General features: G+C 43.6%; 1 protein-coding gene across 7 annotated transcripts in view; it reads right to left on the bottom strand.

Moving 5' to 3' along the window:
• Positions 1-16,394, bottom strand: part of LOC137383941 (solute carrier family 45 member 3-like) — a 166,085-nt gene that overhangs the window by 23,601 nt on the left and 126,090 nt on the right. The window contains exon 1 of one of the 7 annotated variants that reach the window (XM_068057367.1): positions 10,843-10,899. The exons of 4 other annotated variants lie outside the window; for them this stretch is intronic. The gene's annotated coding sequence lies outside the window, so the exon portion shown is untranslated. Of the gene's footprint in view, positions 1-1,133; positions 1,393-6,495; positions 6,697-10,842; positions 10,900-16,394 lie in introns of those variants that run through there. 2 more of the 7 variants (XM_068057365.1, XM_068057366.1) reach the window with 2 other exon arrangements.

The following is a 16,394-nucleotide window of genomic DNA, read 5'->3' as shown; positions in this document are numbered from 1 at the left end:
AGGAATGGGTCAGTTGATGGGTGAGGTACCAAGGTCACTACTCCCACCTCTGAATCAGAAAGTTGTGGGTTCAAGTCCCACGACTTGAGCAGCAAAATCTAGGTTGATACTTCAGTGCAGTACTGAGGCAGTGCTGCACTGTTGGAGGTGCCGTCTTTCGGACGAGATGTTAAACTGAGGCCCTACCTGCTCGGGTGGATGTAAAATATCCCATTGCACTATTTCGAAGAGGAGAAGGGAGTTATTCCCCGGTGTCCTGGTCAATATTTATCCCTCAATCAGCATCACAAAAACAGATTATCTGGTCATTATCACATTGCTGTTTGTGAGAGTTTGGTGTGTGCAAATTATGTTGCTGTGTTTCCTACATTACAACAGTGACTATACTTCAAAAGCACTTCATTGGCTGTAAGTCATTTTGGTCATGAAAGGTGCTATATAAATGTAAGTCTTTTCTTCTTTTATTGGAATCATATCCCCACAAATGTCATAACAGACACACAAAGGAGGAGAGAGGAAAATAAACACAGGCCAACTAATGTATTGGATTTTATAGCAAATATAGGTCCAGGATGGTAACCAAAGATTAGAATCATTTTGAAAAAGAATGGTGGTAATGCTTTAATGTCTGGTGGAAAATTTGTGTTAGTTTACACAGAACAAGAAAGGTCAGTTACCATGGTGCAAGAGGAGCAGCAAGGCAACAAAAGCTCCAGTTAAGGATAACAGCTCAAATCCAAACTTCGACTGCCATTTGAGACTTGGCTTGGTCTCATTGGAGGAGTTACTGCCAAATCCTCAGCTCAGCCACTAGATGGGGCACTCTATCCCAGGCAATATGACCATCGAGCACAGAAGTTTCAAAGCATCACATGGATTTCAACCCTCGACCAGATTCAAGGTTGCCACGTAACTAAAAGGAAATGCGATGGCCAGAGGAAGCAGCAAGACTAAACAAGGGATTAAAATTCAATTCTGTTTGGAAGTCTACAAAAGGACAAAATAATAGAAGCAAGGCAAACTCTTAAAAAGAGATAAAAGATTCCATTAAGGTCTTTCCTCCCGCACAGATTATTCATCTGCACCTATTCTGCAAGAGGACGTGCAAGACCCTGTGGATCTGAGTGACTCACCTCTCTCCCATCAGATAGACTCTTGGAAATCACCGAATATTCAGCCTCCAACGCTTTGATAAGGTTATTCCAAAATGTCTCCAGCTTCAGGCAACCTCATTCTCCAGGTAGAATCTAGAGAATGTGACAGCACCAGCAGAGACCACTTCAGCCCATCAACTCTGCACTAGTGTTTATCTCCTTTTGAATCACCCTCGTCTAACCCCCCACTGCTGCTCACTCCATGCCCTTTAATATTCCTCTTTTTCGTGCAATTATTTTATTCTCATTTGAACGAATTCAGGGACTCTGCTTCAACATTGGTGTTTGAGGTGGAGAATTCCACATTCAAAACAACCTTTGTGTAAAGTATTGTTTTCCAACCTGCTCTTTAATCCTTTACTATCTGGCAAGTGTTGGGCAACCCCATTTTGTTAAAGTTTTCAATGATTAGTGGTTTCATCGACTGACGTCAGCAATGAATCACCTTTGCAACAGTGGTTAACAATGACTGAAGTTATGCACGGCACTTAAGCTTGCACAATTAAATCAGAAGAAAGACTGGCTAAAGTTTGCAATGTGGAAAATTATTAACCAGCCTATCCCTTTGATGTAAACACACCTTTTAAAATGATGTGAAGTACAAAATATACTCTTGTAATACACAACACCCCTCCCCACCCCACACACACAAACACATGTATATGTATATAACAGTCTCTGGTGAAAGATTCAGTCTAATTTTAAAAAGGAAAGACAACAGCTCTTCATTTTAATTACTGACTCAGTTAATGTTGGAGAAATACTCCTATCTGAAGTTTTCATCCAAATCGCATCAAATATCACCTGGCTACTGTCCTCTTCAACATTTGTACACTACCCATTTAAAGTGAGAGCCAAGCTGGGTAGGGACGTAGGATTCCGTGGTCACCAACAGTTTATCAGTATATCATGCAAGTGAACACTCATTATGGAGCCTCGAACAATGGGCAGGCCATTTGACTGTGGAAGGCATTACAGGCCTTTCCTTGCAGACCACCACCACACTCACCTTGGTTGATGTCTTCCCTTTCCCTCCTACATATAGTCTACGGGTGCACTATGGTTACCATACGGACATTTTCTAAAACCAGGACCTCAGCTACAAATGCATTGGCTGGGATTTTACTCTTGGTGGACGGGAGCCAGCAACCGACTGAAAAGTCGGTGGCGAATCTGCTTCCACCCAGGCCTGAGGATCCGACCTGTAATTTGTGGATCCCTGACCTGTAATTGTTGAGAGGCAGGACTACCACCCACTTGAGGCAGGAAGTCCCACCTCGTAGAGCTGCTGGCCAATCAGCAAGCCAGCAGCTCTTAGTCCCAGCAGCGCCACCAGGAGCGGTAGCCAATGCTCGGACTACAGCCCAACCTACAGAAGAATATGCTGGAGAGCCCCGGAACCAAGGTAAGCTTTTGTTGCCTTGCCGGGGGTGATCCCCAGAGCTCTGCAAATTTTTCCTTTTCAAGTATTTATCCAAATCTTTTTGAAAGTTTTGACTGAATCTGCTTCCACCACCCTTTCAGGCAATACATTCCAGATCATACTAACTTGCTGCGTTAAAGGTCTCCTCCGCTCCCCTTCTTTTGTCAATTATCTTAAATCTGTGTCCTCTGGTTACTGACCCTCCCGCCAGTTTCTTTTTACTTACTCTATTGAAACCCTTCATAAATTTTCAACACCTCTGTTGTATATCCCCTCGACCTTCTCTAATCTAATGGGAAAAACCCCAGCTTCTCAAGTCTCCCCACAGAACTGAAGTCCCTCATCCCTGGTATCATTCTAGTAAATCTCCTCTCCAAGGTTTTCATATCCTTAGTAAAACGTGGTGCCCAGAACTACATCTGAGGCCTAACTAGTGCTTCACAGAGGTTTAACAAAACAATGTTGAACAAAATTACAAACCATCAAATACCTGCAAAAAAAGTAATCCTTTTACTCCTCTTGTGACACCAAGTTGCTTGTCATGAAGATCAGTACTTACTGTTCTGGAATACGAGTAATTTCTTTTCTTTAGCCCTCCTCCCTCGAAGATGCTGACTTAGGACCTAGTACAGTTTGCCCTCAAAGTGGTCATTGTTCATGCATCAAACCCAAGTGTTAATTAATTCCCCAAATACAAGGCTGACACATTCACTTGCCAGCGACCCTGGAGACTGTAAACCACAAACACATGGTGAATGCTTTAGGGACTACATCACCTGGCTGCTAAGTGAGCCTCATGATCATTATCAACAGGTTACAACACAGAATCAAAAGTGTGAACCAGATGATGCAATCCTCCACCCCACCCCCTTGTGAGTTCACTTGTGATCTTCAGTTTGTTTTAAGCTCGCCCCGAACATCCCAGCAAGAAGGATACACAATGACTTTATACATCACGAGCTCACTTCAATTTCTGGATGTCACATAGGGACAAGGTAGGAATGTTCTCTCTTGGGGCAGAGATGGTGAGTGGAAGGGAGGAGGAGAAAGAAGAACACATTTGCTTTACTAGAGTGACTCTCACGACAACAGGACGTCCCAAAATGCCTTACAGCCAAATAAGTACTTTTTCCAAGTACAGTAACTATTGTAAAGGTGGACGTCTGGTAACTAATTTGCGCACAGCAAGGTCCCACAAACAGCAATGAGATAATAACCAGATAATTTATTTTTAAAACTAAAGTTGGCTGGAGGGATAAATATTGGGCAGTACATTGAGGAGAACTCCCCTGATCATCTTCATAATAGGCCGCGGGATCGGTTTAAGTGTCTCATCTGAAAGACGGCACCTTGTACAGCACTGCAATGGCAGTCTGGATTATGTCTTCAAAGCTCCTGAGCGCACAACCTTCTGACAACCATTGAGCCAAGGCTGACAAAAATTCAGGATGTGACATTGCATATAAAAATGTGTGATTCTGTTCTATATTTATGGTGGGAGAACTTTTCCCAGTGATTAAGCAAATATTTGCAACTGAGATAGAAACCCAGTGACATCCCCAAGCCAGGTAGACACTGCACACCATCCACAGTGTTTCCTCTTAAAAACTTACCACCTTCCCCATAGAAGTCCTATTTCAAGTTAACCACCCATTGGTTCTTTTTTTTTAAATTACTGAATCAAATCAGATACAATGCCACTCAAAACAACCCAAGTTTTGAGAGGTCGGCTTAATAGAAATGAACTGAAAACATGAAGATAGGCCATTAAAAACAGAACCGAGAACTTTAAAAAGGAAAGAATTAACGGGGAGTGAATCTGCAACATTGCTTAAAATTAAACTTTCATAGTAGGGGGGGGGGACAAGAAGGATGAGACACAACTTAGCAAATTGAAGACTCATGACAAGAAGCTACGGAGTGATCAACCTGCAGAATGGACCTTTTAGCAAAAACCCAGGTTATACAGGTGTCAGTCTTGGATCAGTAGCACAGGTGCCTCTGGGGAAATCAAAAGACACGACTGAGGAGTTTTTGACATCAGGGAGAGGGCTAGGTAGACAGCAAGGGTGAAGTGGCTAGCAAATGGCTGTAAACGGTGAAGCTGACAACAGGGAGAACAAATATTACAACACCACCACTGCTCATGGTGCATGGATTGAGATTCAGGGACGTCAAGAGACATTCACTGTAGCTGGCACAAGGCTAGGTCACTGGTAGCTGGCTGTATATATCCACTCAAGCATGTTTGGGGTGGCAGCAAAGGTTTGAGAGAAACCAACTTCTCAATGCTGAACTCAAGGTTGTCCTGAATGAAACTCACAACCGACATGCTTTATCTGAGATACAGGTTTAAAAAGCCTGTGACATGTCTGGCTATTTCTTTTTAAATATAGCTCCTCTCTACTCCTGTCCCATGGAGAATCTCTGTTATACAGCAGACTCCCAGGTTGCACCCCCCCCCCCCCCCCCGCTACACCCCACTCCCACTCTTGTTGCCCTACCAAAGAGCCTCTTTGGCTGCTCCCACTACCACTCTTCTCACAGGTCTCTCTGGTTACTCCTTCCAAATCTCTTCCAACTCTGGAGGTTGTAGGACTGGTGGAGGTTTCAGACATAGGGAGAGGCGAGGCCTTGGAAGAATTTGAAAACAAGGATGACAGCTTTTGAAAATAAAAAAGAGGCATTGCCAGGCCAGGAGCCAATGTAAGTCAGCGAGAAAAAATCAGGTGGAAGCAGATACGATAGCGACATTTAAGAGACATCTTGACAAATATATGAATAGGAAGGGAATAGAGGGATATGGGCCCCGGAAGTGCAGAAGGTGTTGGTTTAGGCAGGCATCAAGATCGGCGCAGGCTTGGAGGGCCGAATGGCCTGTTCCTGTGTTGTACTGTTCTTTGTTCTTTGAGCACAGGGGTGTTGTACACCAGTTTATATCCTGTGTAAAAACAAACAGCACTTGATTTCACTAAAATGACTCACTGACGTCAAAGGCACGTCAATGCAATAGACACTTTTTGTGCCTATTTTTAAGCTCGAAAAGACATTGTTCGTTCAAGTAAACTATAGTGTGCTGCGTTGAGGGAAGAGTCAAGAACAGAGCATTGTGGCTTAGCAAAAATTGGTTCAGATAGCATTTAAGATCCAGAAAATCAGACGAGTAGTTTGCAGTTGTCTTTTTAATCCTGGGACCTAACTTCCGAAAATCTTAGTGAGAATCATTGGGCGCCCTTCAAAATTCAGTGTCGATGTAGTCACAGACACAGTCTCACACTTGAGCAAAAAAATTAATACGGAGATTCAAGTACAACACAGAAGGAGTGCTGCACTGTCAGAGGTGCCGTCTTTCGGATGAATTAGAGACTCTCAAGTGGATGTAAAAGATCCTGTAGCACTATTTTGAAGAGCAGGGGAGTTGTCCCCAGTGCCCTGGCCAATATTTACCCCTCAACTATCACAAAAACAGATTATCTGGTCATTATCACATTGCTGTTTGTGAGAACTTGTGCAGAAATTGGCTGCTGTGTTTCCTACATTACAACAGTGACTACATTTCAAAAATACTTCATAGGCTGTGAAGCACTTTGGGACGGCCTGAGGTTATGAAAGGTGCTATATAAATGCCAGGCTTTTCGACTTTTAAATCACAGAGGAAGAGAGAGAGAGGAACACCGCTGAACAAGAGAGACAGACACGCCGAGAGAGACACATACATACCTATCCCTATAGTTCATCACTGTTGTGCCAGATAGATCCCCTTGTTCTAATGTTAAATGAATCTCAAACTGCACCAGTGCTTCACAATGTCCGTCGCCTGCAAGCTTCTAATTTGGAAAAGTTACACCCGTACAAAACATGAGCAGCCAATTTAAGAAAACCCATATCTCTCTGCTGCAGCTCCAGCAAAATACCTACCATCAAACAGTAACACCGTTCTCCCCAGACCGAGCCAGCGGACTGCCTTCACTTTCAGTAATCAGCACCATCAGCCAGCAGGTGCTTGAAGAGGTGTTTACTCAGCCCTGAAAGACGAATCCTTATCTATCAGACTCATCCACTTCAAACCTCTAATGCAGTTTGCAACAACACAGCCCACGTTCCTCTCCTGCTGAAGCTCTGTGAAACTGAGCCTGGCTGATTTATTGTTGAAGTAGGTGGTGAATAAGTACCTGAGAAATAGTTCCCGCTCCCAACACCACACCTACCCCATCCCCACAACAAAGAGGCAGGCTTCACAATAATGAAAAGCTGGGTGGCAAACAGGTTACGTCAATTCCAGCGTGGCAATCCCTGCCTTCAGAAGGAGGTGCTTTTTACAACAAACAGGATCGGTGACATTCCACAATTTCATGCAGAGGTGGCTTTGCTGTGGTAACATGCTGCAAGCAAGCCTGCAAGGAGGTGCGTGGAAGATAAAGCTGCAACATTTTAATGCTTGTAAAAGCCATTAGAAGTTGGATGCTCCATGTACAGATCACGCCAGCAGTACACTGTAGATAAAAGGAGCCGCAAAGTTAATGGATGCGTCCCTGCGTTCATAAGGAAATGTTTGGCAAACCTTCTTGTAAAAAGGAGCAAGAGCCCTGTTCTGCTCATTATGACACCATCCGAAGTGATGTGTCCAAAGCTTAATCACATGGTTAATGACAGAACAGCAAAATCAAAATGTCAAAAGGGCAGACTGTAATGTGGATAAGGAGGCTTCGACTGCAAACCTCCAGGGAACTGGGTTGCAAAATTAGGCTTCTCCCTCAAGCCTAGAATGAGGCCTGCTGCTGCAGTAACCTTGCACTGCACTCCTGGGTTGGATACCTCTCTACTGGGAGAGTTTTCCATATGGAGCAATCCATTATCTCCTTAATATTTACACTCCCATGAAGCATCTTGGAATGTTTTACTACACTACAGGTGTTATATAAATGCAAGTTGTTGTTTAGCCCTCCTTTTGCGTTCACTGTTGGTGGCCATGCTTTCAGGGCCCAAGCTTTGGAATTCCCTCCCTAAAGCCAACTTTACAATCTGGTTGTGGATTTACTCCAATGTTGGGGGAAATGGACGCAGGCTAGCAAACGTCAGTGGAAGCACTCTCACCACTGGCTCAGATGTTTGTGGGTTCAAGCCCCACTTGAGTTCAGTACTGATGGAATGCTGGATTATAATAGATGAAATGTTAAAGAAAGGCCTTGTCCTCTCAGATGGATATTGAAGATTACTGCATAAAGAGCAGGGGAGTTCACCCAGTGTCTTGGTCAGCTTTCATCCCCCAACTAATATCACTAAATTGGTCAGTCATTCATCTCATTTGCTGCGTGCAAATTGGCCGCCTCATTTACCTACGTTACACCAGTGACGACTCATCAAAAGTACTTCATTAGTTGTGAAGTGCTTTGGGATATCCTGAGAAAATGGGTGGCACAGTGGCTAGCACCGCAGCCTCACAGCTCCAGCGACCCGGGTTCAATTCTGGGTGCTGCCTGTGCGGAATTTGCAAGTCCGGTTTCCTCCCACAGCCAAAGATTTGCAGGTTGATAGGCAAATTGGCCATTATAAATTGCCCCGAGTATAGGTAGGTGGTAGGGGAATTGAGGGAAGGTGAGGATGTGGTAGGAATATGGGATTAATGTAGAATTAGTATAAATGGGTGGTTGATGGTCGGCACAGACTCGGTGGGCCGAAGGGCCTGTTTCAGTGCGCATCTCTAAATAAAATTTTAAAAAATAATGAGAGGTGCTATGCAAATGCAAGTTCTTTGTTTAACAATGCAAATATTGTACTGCCATCCTTCACAATCCATCTGAAGCCAGAACAAAATGGCAGCCTCAATGAAACTAGCAACCATTTATTTTCGCTGCCACATAGGAGATGAAGCAAAACTACTTTTGAGAGATTCTATTCTGTTCCTCCAGAGGTCGCACCTTAATATAGATGCGGTGTGAAGTACCATAGTTTGGGGCTGGAGTTACACAACCAAGGTAATTTCCAAGCCAAAGGATAGGATTGGTGATCTGGTGACCAGTCACCTCCAGCAGTGCTTAGGGATAGCTTTTCTAGTCTATTCTTTGCCAATCTAGAAATATTTTTTACACCATGCTCTATTATTTCATTGACCTTTACAAACAAATACCCAACTTTTTATTCGGTTAATATTTTATTTGCTACAAATACTGAACTGAATTGGACCATTCCAGGGCTAATTTGTGAAAGCCTGGGTTCAAGTGATTTATTTTCCTTTAAAAATGACAGTACACATGCACTGACCGGGACAAGATGCTCATCTTCATCCCAGCTGTGCATATCCAACAATACCTTCCCTTTATGATTGAGCTATGGCCAAGCAAGTGCAGCCGATAGCAAAAGCTGCAGGAACAAAGAAGCTTTTAGCTGAATTTACAGCGAAACAAAAAGCCTATTTTGATATATCTGTGTGGTTGAGTGCAGTGCCAAGCACGACATGACTTTTCTTTGGGCACTTAAGCGGGGCCAGTCCACGTAGAGTGGCTTTCCGATTGGGAGCTCAGAGAATCTGCGTGTGTGCGAATGGCTGCAACATTCTGACCACTGGGTAAGTGCACATTGAGGCACTGGTGTCGTGAAGTCGGCAACAACTAGCTTCACCTTTACCCCTAGCTGCGGGATGGCAAATGTAAATAGAGCGTTCGATTGTGACCTGGGTTATGAAGGCCCCTTAAAGTTAAGTGCCCATGCTTCAAATTCCACCACGGCATTAAATTCAATTAATTAATTTTTAAAAAAGAATTGAAAACTAGACTCAATAATGGTGCCATGGAACTATCATCATCAGTTGTTGTAAAAGCCTGACTGGTTCATTAATGCCCTTTAGGGAAGGAAATCTGGTCTGGCCTACATCTGACTCTAGAACCAGTGCAATGTGTTTGACTCTTTAACTGCCCTTTGAAATGGCCTAGCAAGCCACTCAGTTGTCAAGGGCAATTAGGGATGGGCAACAAATGCCATCCACATCACATGAATTTTTTAAAAAGCAATATATGGTACTGACCGGGATCATTTAAAGTTCAGCACTAATACAAAAGCAAAATGATGAAAGGCCATTGACCTGAAAAGTTAACTGTTTTTCTCTCCAAAGGTGCTGCCTGACCTGCTGAGTATTTCCAGAATTTTCTGTTTTTGTTTCATTTAAAGTTCAGGGCAGGGGCCAAGCCAAGGAATAACATGTCATGACAATTGCATACGTGTTGAACCAAACTGATGCATCTGATGCCGTAACACCACTGAACTCAGGGAATCACTGGCAGTTGAGAAGTTCCAGTTAAGAAATGTGGTCCCATTGTCATCTAAACTACTGAAGAAAGTATGAAGTACTTTTTGAAGTGCTGTCGCTGTTGTAATATAGGAAACACAGCAGCCAATCTGTGCACAAAGTGCAATGGGATAATGAGCAGATGATTTTTTATTTTTTTTTTTAAAAAAGAAGTGATGTTGGTTGAGGGATAAATATTAGCTAGAAGACCAGGGAGAACACTCTCCTGCTGTTCTTCAAAATAATGCCATGGGATCTTACGTATCCCGAGTGGACAAACAGATCCTCGGTTTAACATCTCATCTGAAAGACAGCACTTCCTCTGTACTGCACAGCCTTCTGGCTCAGAGGTGTGAGCGCGACCACTGAGCCAAGCTAGAATTCAAATCTTGGATTTCATTGCAGCCAATTTCCATGGAGTTCATGTGCTGACTTTTGCATATCTGTGCCCCGAAAGGTACAAGCATTAATGCTAAATTCAAAACACAAATATAGCCAGATTGAACATGCTCAAGGAATAATGGTTCAAAAGAAACACAGATAGCAACCAATAAGCCAAACAGGTTACTCAGTTGCACTACCACATTCAGAGCACAGGAACATGACATTCACTCATTTTATTACTGAAATTCAATTTTGCCACATACTCCAATAGATTTGGAGAACAGCATAGAGACAGGAAAGAAACAAAGAAATGGCTAAAAGAGAATGCTTTTGTTAATGATTCCATTCAATGCCTAATGTCAAACAGAGCCACATATATCATGAAGGCCCTGGATTCAATCCATCTCCTGTGTTAAATTAGCTAATCTCGACCAAGCCACATGTAAAAAAAAAAAAGACGTGCATTTATATCGTGTCTTTCACAACTGCAGGACATCCCAAAGTGCTTTACAGCCAATGAAGTACTTTTAAGCAGCATAGTCTCGTACAAGATCTGCAATCATGTTAAAAAAAAAACCTAATATCAAGAACTGTCTCACGTGTGTAGAAGCAGAGGGACACAAGGAGGCCATTCAGCCCCTCAAGCCTGTTCCACCATTCAATTAGCTTTCTTGTGCCTGTAAAATAGAATTACAACATGTGTATAGGCTTATATGATGGGGCTATATGAGCCTCAATGATGTTGTCCCTCTCACCTCCTTGTATTTTATAGCTGCTCAACAATTTCAGTAGAAACTCTTGCAGCTCCTTGACAAGTTTCCTCTTCATTTATGTCTATAATTGTGAAGAGTCTTTTCCATGGCTCTCCAATTCCAGCCCCTTCCAGAATTTTCCGCTGGAAGGGACGGTACAGTTGAACACGTGCACAGGCCGAAGCAAGTGGCAGAGTAGAGTAATGACAGGAAAATACTATGCAACGCAGAGTGATGAGGCAACATGGGGCATTTAACATGAATTTTTTTTTCTTGAAGCTGGGACTATTTCTGCAGGTGGCTCAACCAATTTCCTCTTCAAATTCCCTCTAAGATCTGAGCTTCCAAAAGGCAGGACGAAGAATAATAATAAATATTTTAATCACCTTAAACCTTAGGAAAATTTCACGAGTGCACATACAGTCAGACCACCAGGTAGAATTGCTACTCCCACATGTCTAGCAGAAACTCGGTCCCTGCAGAGTCTTGAGGCCATAAAACCTCAAAGGAACACTCCACAATAAGAACTTGAGTAAAAGATACACCAATGTGATGGTTACTCCATTCGTTACTTAAACTCAGCTCCTGGCGTCAGATCCCATGACCGTGCCACTGAAAGCCATGAGCAATAGTGGGTTCTGGGAACGGAGGAAGATGAAAAAAAATCACCTGTCTTCAGTCAGCAATAGTTAGGGGGCCAGCTATTGGACAGCAAGATTCAGACAAACTCATTTCAGACAGCAAGGCTTATTGTGTCCAACACTTTCCAAGGTACTTCACAACCTTTGTAAAGGGTACAAAGGAGATGTACTTGAGAATGGTGCCAGGGACAAGGGCTTCAGTGATGGAGAGACTAGAGAAGCTGGGATTGTTCTCCTTAGATAAGAAGTTAAGAGGAGATTTAATGGAGATGTTCAAAATGACATCGGGATTTGGTAGAGGAAATAGGGAGAAAATGTCTCCACTGACAGGAGGATCAACAACCAGAGGGCATAGATTTTAGCTCCATTGGCAAAAGGGCCAGAGGGAAGGTGAGCAGTTTTTTTTCTTGACAGAGAAAGTTATGACGATCTGGAAGGCACTGCCTGACCAGGTGGTGGAAGCAGATTCAATAGTAACTTCCATAAAGGAATTGAATATACTTAAGAGAAAAAATCCATAGAGCTATGGAGGAAAGAGCAAAGGAGTGGCACAAATTGGATTAGTTCTTTTAAAAGAGACAGCAAAAGCATGATGGGCAGAATAGCCTCTTTCTGTGCTGTAAGATTCTATAATTATTGAAGGATACAACATCACACGGTGGGGGGGGATTGAACGGAGTAAGCCACAGCATGTCCCTGAAAATGGAATGATCGGAATAGTCAGGGGGCCAGTCATATGTGGGTGGAGGCGAAGCTACATTTGTCAAGTTCAGATGGTAATGAAATGCTCTATAAGACGTCAGAGTTTCCTTACTTTCTGTTTGAAGCAAAAATGCACTTTTAGCATTGAAAAAGTTTACTCCTGAGAGTGTGTTTCTCCCACAAGTAATATAGCTATAGGTTATGTTATGTTTGAATGTTCCTTGAAGAAAGCCAAGTTAATACCACTCCAAATGCTTTGAAGAGTTTCAGCACCTGCCTTTGCGGTATGAGCTGACTGCTAATGTTTTAATAAAAGCAAAATGCTTCAATTTACATGGAAACCACATAAACCTGCCTGAAGGAAACTTTAAGCTTGGCGGAGTGCAAATTGTAGACTTTGGAAATGCAGATCATGAGGATCACAACGTGTTGATCATCTGCAATGGAATTCAAGCCTGATGCAAATTTATATAGTTTACCAAGTTAACAAAAAAAGTCAAATGTTCAGAAGGAGGGATAACTGTGGAAATGCTACCAATTCCAAGCAACAATACACCATAAAAAGACCAATAGTTTCCCCCTCCTTGTTAACACACTTGTGTTATCCAATGTGTCCCTGTACAAGGGAGATGCCGTCACATCAAGTTCATGAAGTTTATTGCAGAATTAATGACTCATTCCAATCAAGAAAAATAAAAAAAGTAAAATACTGTGGATGCTGGAAATCTGTGGAGAGAGAAACAGAGTTAACTTTTCAGGTCCAAGACCTTTCATCAGAATTGGCAAAGGTTAGAAATGTAATAGGTTTTGAGCAAGTGAAAGGCGGTAGCAGTGAACGGGGTGGGGGCTGGGGAAGAGAAGAACAAAAGGGAAGGTCTGTGATAGGGCGGAGCTCAGGAGAGATTAAAGGACAAAGATGCCATGGAACAAAAGACAAAGGGAGTGGTAATAATTGCAAAAGACAAATGCTTTGTCTTTTATTACAACTATTACCACTCCCTTTGCCTTTTGTTCCAGGACATCTTTGTCATTCAACCTCTTCTGACCTCTGCCCTTCTATTCTTCTCTTCCCACCCGCTCAGCCACCTCACCTACACTTGCTCAAAACCTATTACATTTCTAACGTTTGCCAATTCTGATGAAACGTCATCGACCTGAAAAGTTAACTCCGATTCTGTCCTCACAGATGCTGCCAGACCTGCTGAATATTTCCAAGAAAAAGAAAATGCAGCCAACTTGAGGTCCTTTCAATACCCAACTAGTTCAACTTGAAAAACCAATTTCCCTTGTGTTTATCAATAGTTTATCTCAGGAATTTCTTTGAAAACTTCCTCATACCTTGGTTGAGCGGGCAGGCAGGCTTGCTGCCAAACCTTTGCTGCTGCCAGAAGCTTGAAAAGTTGGTGCCCGCCTTGTGCCTCTGGTACCTTGTCTAAGCGACTATCTTTTCTGCAGGTATTACTGTGCTATTCAACTATGGCAGGCATCTCCTGACCCTGGTTTCATCCAGACGCACATTTTTCAGCCGAAAGTCACTGGGTGACAATCAGGTGCAGGAGCCCTGCTGAATTTTCCCCTCCCTACCTCAAGGGTAGTGATTATAGTGACCATACCATCACCTCATAGGAGGTCAGCAAACTCAGCATAGATTGGAGATTAATATGCTTGAGCTGCCAGTTTTAAAATGGCAGCAGACATAATCACAGATGCAATGTCATCTGCAAACACTCAATCTATTATTCTGTCAACCAGGAGTGCGATTATTTTAGAGATACAGCACTGAAACAGGCCCTTTGGCCCACCGAGTCTGTGCCGACCATCAACCACCCATTTTTATACTAATCCGACACTAATTCCATATCCCTACCACATCCCCACCTGTCCCTATATTTCCCTACCACCTACCTACAACAGGGGCAATTTACAATGGCCAACTAACCTATCAACCCGCATGTCTTTGGCATGTGGGAGGAAACCAGAGCACCCGGAGGAAACCCACGCAGACACAGGGAGAACTTGCAAACTCCACACAGGCAGTACCCAGAATTGAACCCGGGTCGCTGGAGCTGTATGTCAAAAACAAAAAAATCCAATTGGCATCAATGAGAAGCAGAGACTTAAAACTTGCAGGTGCCAGAGGACTGTAGAATTGCAAATGTTACACAATTGTTCAAAAAGAGGGTGTAATGATAAGCCCAGCAACTACAGGTCAGTCAGTTTAACTTCGGTGGTGGGAAAACTGCTGGAAAAAATAACTCGGGACAAAATCAACAGTCACATGGACAAATGTGGGTTAATCAAGAAAAGCCAACATGGATTTCTTAAGGGAAAATCAAATTTAACTAACTTGCTGGAGTTGTTTTCAGGAGGTAACAAAGAGGGTTGATGAGGGCAATGCCGTTGATGTGGTGTACATGGACTTGCAAAAGGTTTCTGATATAGTGCCACGCAACAGACTTGTGAGCAAACTTGTAGTTCATGGAATAAAACGGATGCTAGCAACATGGATCCGAAATTGGCTGAGTGATAGGAAACAAAGAGTTGTGGTTCATGGATGTTATTCGGGCTGGAGGAAGGTTTGTAATGGAGTTCCTCAGGGATCAGTGTTGGGACCCTTGCTTTTCCTGATGTATATTAATGACCTAGACCTTGGTGTACAGGGCACAATTTCAGATGATACAAAACTTGGAAGCATTGTAAACGGTGAGGAGGATAGTGTAGAATTTGAAAAGGACATGGTTCCTCAAATGAGGCCATATGGGTCGAACTTAAGAACAAAAGATGGGGCAATCACTTGGCTGGGTGTGTACTACAGGCCTGCAAACAGTCAGGTAGAGATAGAGGAACAGATATGGAGGCAAATCTCAGAGAGGTGTAAAAATAATAGGGTAATAATAGTTGGGGATTTCAACTTACCTAATATCAACTGGGACAGTCTTAGTGCAAATGACTTAAAGGGGGAGGAATTCTTAAAATGCATGGTTCCGCACGGGAGATTGGTTAAGAAGGTAAGAGCCCATGGGATCCAGGGCAATTTGGCAAATTGGATCCAAAATTGGCCTCGTGGCAGGAAACAGAGGGTAATGGTCAAAGGTTGTTTTTGGGATTGGAAGCCTGTTATCAGTGGGGTACCACAGGGATCGGTGCTGGGAACCTTGCTGTTTGTAGTGTACATTAATGATTTCTTCTTCTTTGGCCTCCTTGCCGCGAGAGACACTGGGTAAGCGCCTGGAGGTGGTCAGTGGTGTGTGGAGCAGCGCCTGGAGTGGCTATAAAGGCCAATTCTAGAGTGACAGGCTCTTCCACAGGTGCTGCAGATAAAATTTGTTTGTCGGGGCTGTTACACAGTTGGCTCTCTCTTTGCGCCTCGGTCTTTTTTCCTGCCAACTGCTAAGTCTCTTCGACTCGCCACACTTTAGCCCTGCCTTTATGGCTGCCCGCCAGCTCTGGCGAACGCTGGCAACTGACTCCCACGACTTGTGATCAATGTCACAGGACTTCATGTCGCGTTTGCAGACATCTTTAAAGCGGAAACATGGACGGCCGGTGGGTCTGATACCAGTGACTAGCTCGCTGTACAATGTGTCCTTGGGGATCCTGCCATCTTCCATGCGGCTCACATGGCCAAGTCATCTCAAGCGCCGCTGGCTCAGTCGGGTGTATATGCTGGGGATGTTGGCCGCCTCGAGGACTTCTGCGTTGGAGATACGGTCCTGCCACCTGATGCCAAGTATTCTCCAGAGGCAGCGAAGATGGAATGAATTGAGACGTCGCTCTTGGCTCACATACATTGTCCAGGCCTCGCTGCCATTGAGCAAGGTACTGAGGACACAGGCTTGATACACTCGGACTTTTGTGTTCCGTGTCAGTGCGCCATTTTCCCACACTCTCTTGGCCAGTCTGGACACAGCAGCGGACGCCTTTCCCATGCGCTTGTTGATTTCTGCATCAAGAGACAGGTTACTGGTGATAGTTGAGCCTAGGTAGGTGAACTCTTGAACCACTTCCAGAGCATGGTCGCCAATATTGATGGATGGAGCATTTCTGACGTCCTGC

This window comes from Heterodontus francisci, chromosome 25 (assembly GCF_036365525.1).
Source record: "Heterodontus francisci isolate sHetFra1 chromosome 25, sHetFra1.hap1, whole genome shotgun sequence".
In the NCBI taxonomy this organism is placed as follows: Eukaryota; Metazoa; Chordata; class Chondrichthyes; order Heterodontiformes; family Heterodontidae; genus Heterodontus; species Heterodontus francisci.
This window is presented reverse-complemented; position numbering and strand designations above follow the sequence as displayed.